Source organism: Mustela lutreola, chromosome 6 (genome assembly GCF_030435805.1).
Source record: "Mustela lutreola isolate mMusLut2 chromosome 6, mMusLut2.pri, whole genome shotgun sequence".
NCBI classification, from domain to species: domain Eukaryota; kingdom Metazoa; phylum Chordata; class Mammalia; order Carnivora; family Mustelidae; genus Mustela; species Mustela lutreola.
In genome coordinates this window covers 40,631,891-40,645,043 of record NC_081295.1, presented here as the reverse complement: position 1 = coordinate 40,645,043, position 13,153 = coordinate 40,631,891, and the positions used below count along the sequence as shown (strand labels likewise).

Genomic DNA, 13,153 nt, shown 5'->3' with positions numbered 1-13,153 from the left:
AAATGCTCACATTCTCCCAGTTATAATGACACCGAATCTAATTTAGAACCACAAGAGCTAGGGAATTAAGAGTTAATACTTAGTCCCCCTCCTTAATTCATCCTGTCATGCCTGAGTATCACTTCTCCTATAGCAAGCAAGATCACCCACTGTTCTGAGGCCACGAGACAGAGAATGAAATCGGCTATAACATTTTGTGGCACAACGACGGTAATTAGGGATGAGCCTGCAGAATAAGCTTGGGTGCTCTTTGTATGTGAGAGCGGGAAGCAGGACAGGAGAGGAAGAAAGGAAGACAAAATAAAAAGAGTAGGGAAGCAGGCGCATTAGCCGCAAGCGAGCTCTCCCTTGTCTTCTGTTGTGTTCATACCGAGGGCATCTCTGGGGCAGGGTGAAGGCTGCTGCTTTCATTACACACACAGGCTATTAGCAGTCTAAACTCCCAAACAAACTTGAGAGACTATATGAACCACGATGATCAACCTGATAAATGCTATGGTCTAACGCTTTTACATGCAATTGTGAGTGTGGGCAGGAAAGGCGGGGAGGGGGGTTTCTCTTCGACTCAGGGAAGTGCTCCTTAGTTTGCTTATTTTAGGAGTGGTTTGGATTACTGCTCTTTCTACAACATTGTGCGTCATATATACCCACTAAAATGAGACAATCACTCTTTTTTTTTTTCCCCACACTTTATTTATCATGAATTACTGCTTTAATTTTTAACCTGACCCAGCAGGAAATGATGGGTTTAACCCCATGTGACTCTCGTTTGATTATGGAATTAATAAAATCTCTGTTACCAAATAGAACCCATTGTGCTATCTGAGGGCAACAACAAATTTAAGGAGGGAATCGCCCACTCTCTTCTCTGATGCCTTCTCTGTTCAGAGCAGGTAAAATCACACACCAAAAAAGAAAAAGGAAATTTACTAACTTGCCTCCTTTATTTGTTACTTTACCATAAAGAGGTCTGTTCTATTTATAAATTCATTTCTCTTCAAGGCTTTCTCATCACAGGACTAGGTTCTGCCAATAGATAACATTATTCTCAGACTGTCATTTGCCCGGAAACTCTTAATGTTCTTATTTCTTGTTTTTGCAATTTGCACAATTTTATCACACACGGAGGAATCACTATCTTGATGCTATCTGTTAAGATATACGATGAACTTCCTCCTTTTCCTGTTGAATGTACACCTCTCAAAGAGAAGAATGACATCATGAAATGAGGGTTCTGCTTGGATATATTTAGAAAATAAATACACTTGTTATTAGGACTTCTCACAATTATGATAAAAAATACCTACCTGAACCTAAAACATGTGCAGAAAGTTCGCTATTATCTTAATCCTGAATTCCATTATATTTATATCACAGATGTTCTGTGCTGACAGAACAGTCTGAGCTGTCTGGATTTGCCAACCTAGATTAATAAGTACCCATCACGAATCATTAATGATGCCGGTTCCAGTTCAGTGATCGAAATGGGTAAAAAAAATTTCATTTGATTCTTTTCCTTATGAAAGAGCCCTTGGCTTTGTCATGCGCTTCTTTCTGGAAAAAGTCCTTTTGAAAGAAAGAATACCGAAAACAGTTTAAGAAGTGCTAGAGAAGAATAGAAATTCATTTTAAAGCAGCGTACCATGTACAAATGCTGTCTTACAAATAGGATTATTTAATTTAAACCTTAGATCTGTCAAGCTCCATTACTTCAAATGGAGCCTGTCGCTTCTTGAGTTCATTATATATCGAGATTATATTACAATTTCTGTTAGGTTAAGTCAAGGCTGAGATACAAGGCGGTTAAAGAAATAATTACACAGCAGCGTCAGTAAATAGAGCAAAGTCACTGCAGTGTTCCGAAAGGCAAAAAAGTCATCTTGCTAAATGAGGATCCAAGCTGTCCTGTACCAAGACTGTTCCTAATAAATAAAAGGCCTCTGGGAAAAGTGCTGAGCGTATGCTGGATCTATTTTCAGCTTGCATCAGCAGCTGCTGCCCCTGGGATCACATCTTTACGCGTACTCTACACCATATGTAATCACTCCAGTGCTGCAACCAGTAAGATAATGAAAGAGCATGGCATAAATCTATACTTGAGTGGAATGCTAAATGAGGAAAATAATACAAAAAGGGGGGAAATAAACCGCATTTTCAAGTCATTAGGAAGAAAGACTTTGACATATGAAGTGTTGCAACCATTAATAGCACTTATCATATAGAGTGGAGACAAAGAGACAAATTAATCAAACTGACAGAACTGGGACATTTTATGCTAATGCAGGCTCCCGGGTTTTAGTCTGTATTCCTCTGTGTCTGGAAAACTGATACCATTACAGGGCAGGAAATTGCATGAATAACATGCAACAGATCATAAAAATTCACACACCAACTGCAGAAACCCTGCCAAGAGCTCTGTAAAAACAAGGATGGAGAGACCTCAACAGAGAAACTACCAGCAAGTAATGCATGCAAGTAAGTCCAGGAGTATTTCCCATTCATGCACCGTAATTAACCATAGGCTTCTCACTCTTGTGAGAAGTGTAGTGGCAAACCCGAAGCCTAGGGAGTGGACGCTGAGGCCAGCCAAAGAAGGCTGCCCAGGCCCTCGTTCAAGGTCGCTGGCCATCAGTTGGGGCGAGGGCCATGTGGAAATGTACTGGCTGGATTGTGTTAGCATTAAAAAAATGCAAAATAAACATAAAAACATTAAGAATTTAAAAGGGAGGAGGGAGAGGAAAAATTGATAATGCAAAGAAAAAATAAAGGACCATTTCCATGTATGTTTGTATAAGTGGCAGAAATAAAGAGAACCAAATACTCAAAGGGCTTTTTTTAAAAAAAAAAATTTAAGTATTTTATTTATTTATTTGACAGAGAGAGATCACAAGTAGGCAGAGAGGCAGGCAGAGAGAGAAGAGGGAGCAGGCCCCCTGCTGAGCAGAGAGCCTAATGTGGGGCTCGATCCCAGGACCCTGGGATCATGACCTGAGCTGAAGGCAGAGGCTTTAACCCATTGAGCCACCCAGGCTCCCCATGAAAGGGCTTTTATGAAACACATGCTGCCCCTGACTTACAAAACAGCCCCCACTTTGTGAATAAGCTGTGCTTAAAAGTGAACGGCAGACAAATCCTCAGGAAGGCTTGCCCTTTGTTCTCCAGTTGTGAACACCCGTGGTGGTTGCTGGAGTCGATCCCACTGGCTCCTTAAAACCCATCCACAGAGATTTCTATCCCTCCATAGAGGAAGCTCATGCATCCCTGAGACTGGGAGAAGATGGGCTCCTTAGCTGGAACTCCAAAAATATTTTCCCATAAAAAATACAAAATGAATAGAACTTAGGTTTGCCTGAAAAAAAGGACCCCAGAACTAGAATCCTGTGAAATCCTTTTTGTTGGCCTCCAGACTCCGTTACATTCCTCCCTCTCTTTCCCATCTAATACATGCCACACATTTTTCTGCCTCCAGAACTTTGCTAAAGGATGCCCTTCATTTATTTGACAAACATTAACCAACTGGCTATCATGCTGGCATTGTTCTAGATGGTCGATTTGCAGACTGAAAATATCACCTCCATCACATAGAAATCTGACTCAAGGATCTTACTGTCTAGATGAGGGGACAGACAAGCAATGATTCAATTACCATACAATCCCATAGGTGCTGTGACAGAAATACAGAGAAGGTGCTACAGGCATATAATGGGGGAGGGGAGGACACTGGCCCTAGGTGGCCTTTTCCCAACCCTGGACATCCCACCTGTACCTCCTCTCCTCCATGATGTCCTCTCTCCTTAGAATGATCTTCTGTTCCCTTGTACTTTCATAGCCCTTCACTTATTCCTAAAGGATTACTTTCTTTCTCTCTTTGCATGATGATAAATATCTGGTCATTGAATAAGTTTTTTTTTTTTCTTTTTTTTTTTTTAGAGAGATCACAGTAGGAGAGAGGAAGGGAAGAGATCACAGAGAGAGGAAAGGAAGCAGGCCCCCTGCTGAGCAGAGAGCCCGATGTGGGACTCGATCCCAGGACCCTGAGATCATGACCTGAGCCGAAGGCAGCGGCTTAACCCACTGAGCCACCCAGGCACCCCGGTCATTGAATAAGTTTTAAAAAATGAAAGGTGATACAGATATAAGATTTGGGAGCAGATTTAGGAAAGTAATCATGATTTATAACCTATTTATAGAAAAAAACACACTTTAAATTCAAACAACTAATTTTTTTTTTTTAAGATTTTATTTATTTATTTGAGAGAGAGAGAGAGAGAGAGAGTGCATGCACAAGCAGGGAGAGGGAGAAGCAGACTCCCCACTGAACAGGGAGCCTGATGTGGGGCTCGATCCCAGGACCCCGAGATCACAACCTAAGTCAAAGGCAGACACTTAACAGACTGTGGCACCCAGGCACCCTCAAACAATTAATTTCTTAAGAAACTCTGGGAATGCAATTTATCCAGACTGCCCATCCTAGCTTTCTTTCCTCAGACAATGGACCACCAAAAATACAACCTGCATCTACATAGACCAATGCATGAGACAATGGAAATGTTTCAAGTAGTGCAAATGTGAAACAAAGACTCTTTTTACAGTCATATAACTTGCATATTAAAAAAAGAATCTGAGTGTTTCAGGGGAGGACTCCCACTGACTCCCAGCTTTAGTAAAATGAAAAGTGAAAAGTGCACCTGGTCTTCTGAATGAACGTGGGCTTATATCTGGTTGTATGCAGGACTTTTATATACAACTTCTTCATAAAGACCCTAATTGATGGATTATTATGAATATAATCATCTGATTAGTCTGCTCCCAGTGGTGGGTCTGGGAACACAGCTAGACTACAGGGGCTAATCCTTACTACCACGGTTTCAAGTCTGATCAGCAACCCTCTGGAGGGAAAAGAAGGGCCAGGTGTGATTTTCTCTGCTGCTTTTCAGCCCTGAGGACACATGCCTGTGAACCCAGGTCTTGGGTAGTGTGATCACCTAACTATGCGTTTGTGGAACCCTACTGGCTTCCATTAGAAGGTCTTAAGTCTTGAGCTTGTTCTGCTGCTTTATCTTTTATGTTAAGTCTGTATAACTTATATTTCTGAATATAACAGGATTTTAAAATACATTATTTTCAATGGTTATGTCTTGTATAATTTCACTATACTTACCACTTTACCCTTTTACCAATGCAATCAGTTGTCATACTATTGACTAGCCAGCAATGAACTAGTCTCACCATAAGGAGGGCTGAATTTTCAGTATTTTTACCAATCACTGGGGTTAGGGTGGCCTTATTTTTCCACATACTAGCCATAAAGAGACATTTGAATTAGAATAAAAGTTTAAAGGTGGAAAATGGTGTACATTTTGGTGAGGCTTAATTAGATGTCAATATTTTGGAAAGAAAATATTTGGAAAGAAAAAAGAAGAAAAGATAGACCCCCAAATATAAGAATTAAATAATTATTTAATCTTATGTATGATGAAAACCAATAGGATCTCTAGAGATTCCTGTCTTTGAATCTGGTTAGAAAGAGAATATGTTGTCAGTGGGGGAGAATGGCAAAACCTGAAAACTGACTCATGTTCCCTGAACTGATTAGCAATTATTTGGATTGTGCACAGGTATGGTCCTTTATTTTAATAAGAATGTTCAACTCTGGAAAAAAAAAATGACAAAAGACCAGAAAAGTGGTCATGATTATGAAAAAGAAATGGGATTTATGCACTACGAGAAAGTAATTCTAGTGGCAACTGAATAACTATCTTCAACAGGAATCTCCTTACAATGCTGGATTTGGGGAACAGAATGCGATTATGACATACAGGCCAAGTTTTGAAACTTTCTGGAAGTAGTGGTTACCTACATGGAACACCTAAGCCGGTGTGATGTTATTTGACAGGGTTACACAGAGCTCTGTCTGTGGATGGTCCGTACATGTGGAGTGATGACTAGCTCTTTGCTACCATCATGGAGAGTAAAGAAAGGGAAATGAGGCGTGAGGGAGGTAAACTGGTGGTCCTGGGAGATTCGGGTTGCTGGAGAGGTTTCTCCTTTCCTTTTCCCTTCCCTTCCTTCCTAGATTTTATTTATTTGAGAGAGAGTGAGCACGAGTTGGGAGGGGCGGGGCAGAGGGAGAGGGAGAAACAGACTCCCCCTGAGCAAGGAGCCCGATGTGGGACTGGATTGCAGGACCTTGAGATCATGACCTGAGCTGAAGGCAGATGCTGAACCGACTGAGCCACCCAGGCGCCCAGAGGCATTTCCTAATAGATGGCTACAGGTACTGCGGAAGTTGTGAGTTTGAAGAAAGAGAAGAAAAGGGCCGAACATTTAATGCTAAGACAAGGGGGGTCTGAGGCAGGTGATGGAAGCACAGAGCAGAGGAGGTAAGATAAGGGTATGAAGGGGAGCAGTGACAAGTGGGAGGTGGTCCCGGGCAGATGGGGAAGGGGTCGCAGCCACTGAATCTAAAAGGGCAGGGAGATGGTGGAAAGACAAAGAAATTCCTGGCAACAAGCACTACTGAGTCATAATAAGCTATTGGAAGGAGGTTGTGGGATCAGCTTTTCCAGAATTTTTTTTTTTTAATGTTAAGAGAAATAAAAGTCTATTTTGGGATTGTTTAGATTTTGTTTTGGATATAGGTAGCTGGAATTTGAGGACTTCTTATTTTTCATTTTCTAGAAGGCACGTATCAGCATTATATTTTAATATAACTGTGTCTCTCCGACATACATTTAGATATAACTCCAGTCTGTGTGAATTAAAATAAACCTCTGAATGGAACTTTATGGATTATGAACCATGAATTTTCCTATTATTATATCATTTCTTCCTCCCAACAGCTTGGTAAGTGAAGTGTTTATGATTCCTTTTCTCATTTTCTATGAAACTGTGGTTTGGAGAGCTTAAACAACTTGCCCAAGGTCATGGGGCTTAAGTTCCTGAGCCCCTCACTCCAGATCACGTGTAGACCTCCCTGTATTTCTACAGCCATGTAACCAAGCCACTCTAACACATTTTCTTTTTATCATTCCTCATAAAAGACATTTTTTCATGCTGATCATTACCCTCACATATTTCAAGAAGAGGCTGGGTGCTATCAATTTCTACAATAGCCAGAAACGAAAACCAAGAAGTTAGGGACCGAAAGAACAGACCTTGGGCTTGGGTTTTCCCACCACATGGCTGACTTTCATCTATCCCCTTGCCTTGATTTTATTCTACTTGCACAAGCTGAGAGCTTCAGTTTAAACATTTGGGAAATGTTCTAAATGTGTGTGGGAAATCTCCAACCTCCTCTTTTGTGTGGGGGCCAAAATTCTCCATAAAGGAGCATATTGATTCGAACAGGACATAATTTTTGCCTCTGCTTCATAAGGTTTCTTTTTATTCTTTCACTTAACAAATATTTATTAAGTACCTACTATGTGACAGACAATACAAGCTCTAGGGACAGAATGGCAAACAAGTCAGGCGAGATAGCTGGCCCTTGTACTCAAGGCCTGCACTAGGGTGGTTAGTCCAACATGATGGTCACTAACCACGTGTGGCTATTTACATTACAATTAATTAAAATTAAATACGATTAGAAAATTCACACTGATTAGTCACACTAGCCACATTGCAAATGCTCAGTAGTCACATGTGGCTAGTGGCTATCATATTGGACCATGTAGGAAAACATTTTTATCATCATAGAAAATGTTACTGAATAGCACTGATCAAGAAGAAATAGATAATCAACAATTTCGTCAATGACGTCTGCTTGAAAATCATGATACAATTTTAAGACTTTTCTGTTACTCTTCAGTCTTTAAAAGGCATCTGTATCTTTCTTTTCAAACAAACATAACTTCCTTCATGGCCTTCTTACTTTTTGCTTAGACCACTGTAACAACCTGGCCATTGTCTCTTTCTCCCTGATTCTTCCTTTGTATTGTTGCCTGGCTAATCTTCTCAGTGACAATCACTTTATTTCCCCGCTTCCTGCAGCATTAAAAAACAGGCCCCTTTCACGTTGGCATTCAAGGCTCTTCAGAATTGGGCTCAACTGACTTGTCCTGGCTCATCTCATGCCATATATCCCCTCTGTCTCCTACAATTTTAGCAACAGAAGTTGGGGTTATTGTTATCAAACCCATTGCCCTCCATAACCATTCTTTGGAAGAACTTTTTTTTTTTTTAAAGATTTTATTTATTTATTTGACAAACAGAGATCACAAGTAGGCAGAGAGGCAGGCAGAGAGAGGAGGAAGCAGGCTCCCTGCTGAGCAGAGAGCCTGAGGCGGGGCTTGATCCCAGGACCCTGGCATCATGACCTGAGCTGAAGGCAGAGGCTTTAACCCACTGAGCCATCCAGGCACCCCTGGAAGAACATTTAAATTATAAGGATACCCACAAGAGCAAACAAGTAGGTCTTCTCTGGAACTTCACTGAGCTGAAACAGGAGAAGGAAAGGAGTGGGGAGAGGTATGTGGTTACAGAAAACTGATAGAGAGGTGCAAATCGTCTTAGCTAGTCCTGAAGAAATTCTGCAACATGACAGTTGTCAGGTAGAGCAGTATGCTCTAACCTCGCCATTAGGAGGGCTACAGACAGGAGAGGAGGTGGTATAGATACTTAGGGACCCAAGCAGGAGAGCTAGGGTGTTTTGGAAATAATACATAAATCAGATAACCAAGAATGTTGATGGAAAGAAACACACACAAGAAGTGTTTTCATCTAAATGTACTTAATGCAAAAGCCTACTCCCGTATTTTATACAAAACTTATGAAAATAGGCATGACCCTGAGTTCCCAGTAAGATGCCATTGTGGCTTCCTTTGGGTAGATATTGTACAAGACAGATTTTTGTCTTGTGGACAAGGAAGAGTGCTTGCACTTGTGCAAGGAAAAGTGCTGAATTATGAAGTCTTTCCTAAACTACAGAGACTTGGGACCCGCGGTCACAATTTTTAGTATTTTCTTTAATGCAACTCACTTTCTTCCTTAAATAAATTTAGCTCAGAAAGAAATCTATCCTAAGCAAGACTATCCGTGAAATCTCAGGTTATGCTTTTTCTAATACATATTAAAAGAAACACAATGATTTTGAAAAAAGTTCTTCATACGTCACTTGAGATCATCTCACTTCCATGTTGTGCTACACATACCCGTATTGTGAGAAAACACTGGGATTAGGAGACTGAACTATTATTCTGGCTAAGTGTTGACGTCGAAGACATTTGAACAGGGCCTTTCCTGTTTTCTAGTCTGAAACATGGGGACAGGACTGTGCGTTAGTCCCCGCTGGGGGTAGGAGGCGTGGAGTGAAGTAGCCAAAGGTGGTAAAGTGTTGGTAGGCATGAAGGGTTTATCCTTGATCAGGAACAACATCATCATCTCTTCTGGGGCTAGTGAGGATCAATGGATTAACGTTTACGAGGAGCTCAGAACTTTCCAAATGTCTACTGTACTTATCCGTCCTTCGTAGGGAAGTAAACAATGGAGAGGGCCAGCCGGCAGTCTCATTGGCAGCAGTGGGCTCCTGGAAGACGTTGATTGGGGTACAGGCTTGTGCATGGCCTCAGGGGGTCCTGTTGGCATCTTCTAATCTCTGTGCTGCCAGGCTACCTCCTCTGTGTCTAGTCCAGAACTCCAGCAGCTCAGCAAGGGTGGGAATGGGAAAATGCTCAACGTCAACGATGCATAGACATTGGAACTCCTCGACTGTGTTCCTGCTAATGGCACAGGGCTGCCTCTAGGGCCGCCACATGAGATCATCAGAATCGACTCTACAGGGATGCAGCTGGGCGGCGCCTCTACAGCTCTTGTCAGAGGCTTATTTTTCTTGCAAAAAAAAAAGGGGGGGGGAGGAAACCTGGCTCCCCAAATGAAGGGGGCTTTATGTAACTCTTCTGCCATTTTTCTCTCACCTCTAGAGCGTAGCCGAGCTCTTAGAAACCCGGTGTTAAAACACTTCAGCAAGAAGCCAGGCAATTGAAAGCCCCCTCTAACAGCTGTTAATGGCTGTCGATGAGCAGGCAGACACAGGGCGGGAATGAAGGGAGCCAAAAATAACACTACAGCAGTATTTTCCAGGATTCAGTCATTCCTGGTGCTGGAGAGAGGGAACTTGAGGGACTGAAGTGCAGCTCTATGAAAACAGGGACGTTGCTGGAGGGACAGAGTCCATGGGCTGTTGCCTGTAGAACCCAGTCCTCGTATGGCAGGACCTGGAAAGGCTTTCTCAGGACCCTGGTATCTGAGAAAGACTAAAACGGGGAAATAGAAAGAGAAGGTAAGGAAGACTGATGTTGGAGGTGACCTGAACTCAGCATCACTGGGGGAGTTTCTGAGGCAGCTCTTTCTGTGTGTGTGTGTGTGTGTGTGTGTGTGTGTGTGTATGTTTTACATGGTACTTCTTCATGAACCTGTGTGTCATCCTCGTACCTGGGCCATGCTAACCCTGTCTGTATCCTTCTAGTTGTAGTGTATGTGCTGCCCAAGTGAGCACTTCTTGGTGTGTGTTTTTATTTTTATTTATTTATTTTTAAAAAATTTATTTGTTTATTTATTTGACAGAGAGAGAGAGAGAGAGATCACAAGTAGGCAGAGGCAGGCAGAAAGAGAGGGGGAAACAGGCTCCCCACTGAGCAGAGAGCCCGATGTGAGGCTTGATCCCAGGACCCTGAGACCATGACCTGAGCAGAAGGCAGAGGCTTCAACCCACTGAGCCACCCAGGTGCCCCTGGTGTGTGTGTGTGTGTGTGTGTTTTAAATAATTTTTTATTTTTTATAAACATATAATATATTTTTAACCCCCGGGGTACAGGTATGTGAATCGCCAGTTTTACACACTTCACAGCATTCCTGGTGTGTGTTTTTATAAATATTATTATTTATTATTTTTTAAAAGATTTTATTTATTTATTTGACAGACAGAGATCACAAGTAGGCAGAGAGGCAGGCATAGAGAGAGAGAGGAGGAGGAAGCAGACTCTCTGCTCTGCAGAGCAGAGAGCCCAATGCGGGACTCGATCCCAGGACCCTGAGATCATGACCTGAGCCGCAGGCAGAGGCTTTAACCCACTGAGCCACCCCGGCGCTCCTGGTGTGTGTTTTTAATCTGAGTTTCATTCTGTGGGATTTATAAACCCATCCCATGATCAAGGAACCATTTTAAACCTATTTCCCCTTAGAAGCCCTGCTCTCGACTCCTAGCCTGGATGGGGTTGCCTCCCCACTACCTTCCTACTGCACACACCCTCTCTTTCATAGAGATTTGGGGCACTGTGGACATCAGGAACTCAAGAGTTTTTGTTTTTCTAATATCCTGCCTCCTTTTCTGTTTTTTTTTTTTTTTAATTTTATTTATTTAATTGACAGAGAGAGAGACACATCAAGAGAGGGAACACAAGTAGGGGGAGTGGGAGTGGGAGAAGCAGGCTTCCCGCCGAGCAGGGAGCCCGACGCGGGGCTGGATCCCAGGACCTTGGGATCATGACCTGAGCCAAAGGCAGATGCTTAATGACTGAACCACCCGGGCACCCCTCCTTTTCTGTTTTTACATCATATCTCAGTCTTATCAGCCACTTTCCAAGAATTGTAGTCACAGTATTATTATTTTTTCGGTTTTCTTTTTCTTTTTTTTCTGAAGATTTTATTTTTAAGTCATCTCTACATCCAAAGCGGGGCTCAAGCTCACACTCCGAGATCAAGAGTTGCATGCTCCACCGACTGAGCCAGCCAGGCGCCCCACGGTTTTCTTTTCATTTTTACGATGTATACACATAATGCAGGAGACTTTTCCCTGACATTTCACTGTCACTCAATTCAAATGTGCATGTGGCACTCTGAAATCTTTCCACCTGCTCTCTGGAAGTTTTGATACTCTTCATGAGTAAAACCAAGTCTCTGAACAGCACTTCCATTTGAACCGTATATTTGATCTTTCCGGGCTCGGCAAACTGTCACCCACTCAGAGCCTAGACAGGAAAGTGGCAGATGATTCAAGCTTCATTAGGAACAAGTCATGCCAAAAGAACTTCATTTCTAGTTTTGATAGGATTACTGCTCAGAGAATGCACCAGAAATAGCATACCAGGATTCCAGCAAGGCAGCTGATATCTCTTAAGTCACACTTTGAATAATATGAAACAACGGGATCTGGAATGTAGTAAAATTAAATGACCAGTAGCTGGATGACGGATCAATGTCAACTTCAACCTGATGGAAAGTTGTCTGGCGATGTGACCGTGGCTTCTGTCATCTGCTCTGTTACAGTTAAGTTCTATATCTGACTAGGAGACAATGGGGGTGGCAAGCTGGTCAGATACTTCAGGAAAGAGAATCAAGATCCCAAAGAATGACCACAGGCTGATAGTATGGGGTAAAATGTAAAGATTCATTTTTAACAAAAATAGACATCAAATCCTGTGTGGATTAAAAAAATCCAAAAATTTTTAATCCTGTATGGATTAAAAATCTTAAAAGAAGTCCATTTTGTGAGGACAGGATGGGAAAGTGCTGGCTTAATAAGGTGAGTCAGGACACTGACACAGAGGCCGGGAAACTTAGCACAATTCTCGGCTACCCCAAGACATGTCTAACGCAGGGAAGGGGTTATAGCTTTCCTCTGTTCTTTACTCTTCAGATCACATCGAGACGCTAGCATTTAGTGCTGTGTGTTAAGAGCAGGCCTGACCAACAAGGATCATGAAGAGCACTGAATCTATGTGATAGACGGAACCCAGCTGTTAAATCCCGAGAAAGCAAGATTTACAGGCCCCACGGAAGAGCTGTCTTTCGAGAGCTAATGGGCTATTATGAGAAGAAGAAATGAAACTTGTTCTCTTTCATTCCAGAGGGCATAAATAAGGTCACAAATAAAAATGTAAGGGATGTAGCTATCTGGCACAAATGAGGAGGAATTTTCTAGTAATTGCAGATGACAAAATGGAAGCAGTTCTTGAGGGATGGTGAGCTCCGCATTGCTGGAAGTGTTCCAGCAGAGGCTGGAGAGATCCCTATGTCCTATAATAAAGGGATTCCAAACTGGGTGGGAGATTGGACTAGATGACTTCTAACATGCTTTATTTTCTAACCTGTAATCTGTGACACTCCTCACTGTTTCTCCACAATAATTAAGAGGACTTATGGTTCTTAGTGTTCC

At 42.2% G+C, this 13,153-nt stretch overlaps 1 protein-coding gene and 1 non-coding gene across 10 annotated transcripts in view; both read right to left on the bottom strand.

Moving 5' to 3' along the window:
* BACH2 (BTB domain and CNC homolog 2) overlaps window positions 1-13,153 on the bottom strand; it is a 362,193-nt gene that overhangs the window by 43,701 nt on the left and 305,339 nt on the right. The gene's annotated exons all lie outside the window — the stretch shown is intronic.
* Window positions 10,389-10,495, bottom strand: LOC131834968 (U6 spliceosomal RNA). Its single transcript, XR_009355055.1, has one exon. It is a non-coding gene; the product is annotated as a U6 spliceosomal RNA (small nuclear RNA).